This window comes from Leucoraja erinacea, chromosome 5, assembly GCF_028641065.1.
Source record: "Leucoraja erinacea ecotype New England chromosome 5, Leri_hhj_1, whole genome shotgun sequence".
In the NCBI taxonomy this organism is placed as follows: domain Eukaryota; kingdom Metazoa; phylum Chordata; class Chondrichthyes; order Rajiformes; family Rajidae; genus Leucoraja; species Leucoraja erinaceus.
In genome coordinates this window covers 83,623,442-83,626,968 of record NC_073381.1, presented here as the reverse complement: position 1 = coordinate 83,626,968, position 3,527 = coordinate 83,623,442, and positions in this window count along the sequence as shown.

Below are 3,527 nucleotides of genomic sequence, written 5' to 3'. Positions count from 1 at the left end.
AACAAATCTGAAGCGGTAAAAAAAATGTTCATTAAAGATACCATAATTGCCTTAAAAACAAATCCTTGGCCAAACATCCTGTGCCTCTGCTTAAATAAGTTGTGGACCATCAGGAGACCAAAGTTCAACACCAGGAATGTGACAACATTCCAACTCTTGGCATGGCTGACCAAACCCTCTCACACCAATACGAATCAGGAGTGCGATTAGCGAGATAGGGTGCTGTGTCATTTGGTGTCTCCACCTTCCAGGTCACAGGAGAGATGACAAAAAGGATTAGAGATTGGGAAAACACCAATAATCCAAAGAAAATTCATTCTTGACTAAGATTAGACTTATCTGCCCATCTCCATCAAATGCATGCAGTTCACTAACGGAAATCCACTCGCAGTTCATTCAAAGGTTTACCACCACTCGTCCCCTCTGCAGGCTTTATTAAAAGCGCACTTCAGTTAATCAGATGCGTGATAGAGATTCCTCTGGTCAAGATCGTGCTATTCGGTTATTAATCCTTGTTAAATATATTTGCTCTTGCAAAATTTTGCTTACTCAAGGGAATGGAATCTGCATGGAGCTAAGTCACAAAAGAATTAGATGTAGACTGGACTAGACAAATGGCCACAACAGAGCATGGCATGACAGAATGGTACATACAATAAAACCACTGTGCTTGCTCTTTAAACAATTCTCCCTTCCCTTCCCTTAATTGTGCCATAAAAAAAGCTCATCTCTTGCAGGTTGTCTTTGGCAATTGCCTCAAATCTATGTTCTTGTATCTTCGATTAAAAATTCAGCGGTGCCGGATCGGGAGCCAGAAACAGACAGCCCATTGCATGGAATTGAATTGTGAGGAGTGGTCGAGCTCGAGAGTTACTGTTGGGTGCGGGATGGGAGTGAGAACACCCGTTGCTGGGGAGGAAGTTGAGGAGGTTCGAGTCAGTGCTGGCTCTCTCCCCCACCCATGCAGTGAAAAGGCTCCATAAACTTCTTTGCTCTTTGAAGAACAATGCCTACATCTCCACTCTCTTCAGTTAATGGTTACATGCTTTACAATCCCCAATTCTCAAACAAAAACAAAAGTAATCTTTTGCAGCAACAGAAGCACGCACCGTTTGCGTTCACACAAAAACTGCACTCACCAGCGGGATCAGTTTAGTCAGTTCCACGATTGTTGCCTATCCAAGGCTGCAAGAGTAAACACCCTTCCCCCAGCTTTCCCAGCTGTCACAGCTGAGAGTGTAGGATGTTTACACATGCTGTAACTTGGCTTGTTATCGTGGTCCTGGACCCAACAATGGCAGAGGCTCAGAAGTACATCCAAATCAGTCCAACCTGGAAGCACTACTTCAAAGAAGACATCCAATTAATAAACAAAATCTTTTTCAGTTGCATTTTTATCTATTTGTCTCATATGCACTTCATCATTGAAAATGAGGTAACACTCCATGAGGCAGCATAGCCCTTTGCAGGTGTGCCTCAGTCATAGTCATAAGGTACAGAACCAAGACTGTTGGCCCAACATATCCTTGCCAACCAAGATGCCCCATCTAAGCTCATCCCATTTTCAGGCATTTGGACCATATACCTCTAAACCTTTCTTATCAGATGGTGTAAGGTTGCTTCTGTGACTAGTGGTGTGACAATAGACAATAGGTGTAGGAGTGGGTCATTCGGCCATTCGAGCCAGCACCGCCATTCAATGTGATCATGGCTGATCATCCACAATCAGTACCCTGTTCCTGCCTTCTCCCTATATTCCCTGACTCCACTATCTTTAAGAACCCTATCTAGCTCTCTCTTGAAAGAATCCAGAGAACCGGCCTCCACTGCTCTCTGAGGCTGAGAATTCCACAGACTCACAACTCTGTGTGAAAAAGTGTTTCAGGGTTCGGTGCTGGGCCAGTTACTGTTTGTCATCTATATCAATTATTTGGATGAAAACATACACGGCAAGATTAGCAAATTTGCCGATGATACAAAAGTGGGTGGTTTTGCAGATAGTGAAGATGGTTGTGAAAAGTCTCAACAGGATCTTGATCGATTGGCCTGGTGGGATGAGAAATGGTTGATGGAATTTAATAGAGAAATGTGAGGTGTTGCATTTCGGGAAGTCTAACGGGCAGGATCTACACAGTAAATGCTAGGCCTCTGGATAGTGTTGTACAACAGACGGATCTATGAATGCAGGTGCATGGTTCCTTGAACTCCACCATTACAGACAGATCTCATTCCACTCTCTGGCTATTGGGAAGACCAGACCCATTTTATTGTTGGAAAACAATTCCATAGACACAAAAAAACATTAAGGAACATTCCAAGAATAGAGCAACAGGAATCTTCATATTGCTATTATTTTACTAAATACCGCAGTTGTGAACAGTGTGATTAGATGAATGACAGAGTGCAAGTTTAAAACAAAAATCAACTCAAACACAGCACATGAGCCATTTAAAAATATATTTTTTTTTAAACCTTAAAAAAAGAAAATTAACAGAATTATAATTTATTAACATATTAATCATTAACAAAAAAATAACAGAATTATGAATTAACAGAATTATGAATTATGAATCTAACCCTATATCACACAGACAAACTGTTCTCCCGCAATGCTGATTACACTGCAAGAGGGATAACCAAAGTCGGGTCGAGTTTACTGAAATGGCCGACGTTCCGCTCCGTTGCGTACTACACGTCAGCCCATTGCATTTAACCGGAGTGGACTATCTTGCTCTGCTATAGGATCTTTGGTCTGGGCTATAGGGAGAGATTGAGTAGGCTGGGTCTCTATTCCTTGGAGTGCAGGAGGGTGAGGGTGATCTTATCGAGGTGTATAAAATCATGAGAGGAATTGATTGGATAGATGCACAAGAGTCTCTTGCCCAGAATTGGTGAATCAAGGTCCAGAGGACATGGGTTAAAGATAAAGGAAGGAAGATTTAATAGTAATCTGAAGGGTAACCTTTTCACACAAAGGGTGATGGGTGTATGGAACAGGCTGCCAGAGGAGGTAGTCGAGGCAGGGACTATTCCAACATTTAAGAAACAGTTAGACAGGCACATGGATAGGACAGGTTGAGGGGTATGGACCAAACACGGGCACATGGGACTAGTGTAGCTGGGACATGTTGGTCGGTGTGGGCAAGTTGGGCCGAAGGGCCTGTTTCCACACTGTAGGACTCTAGGACTCTATTATCCATGTACCTATCAAAATGCCTTTTAAATGTTATTATACCTGCCTCAACCACTTCCTCTGGCAGCACATTCCATGCCCATCAACCTCTGTGTGAAAATGTTGTCCCTCTAGTTCCTATTAAATCTTTCCCCTCACCTCAAACGTATGTTGTGTGGTAGATCCCAAAGACGTGTCCATTAATGGGCTACAGTTAGATGGCCCCAGCATGTAGGTCACTGGTGGAATCGGAGGGGAGCTGAAGAAAATCCAGGGGGATTAAAAAATGGGACTGATGTAGAATTAGTGTAAAAAATGGACAATACGGACTCGATAGGCCAAAAGCCTGTTTCCA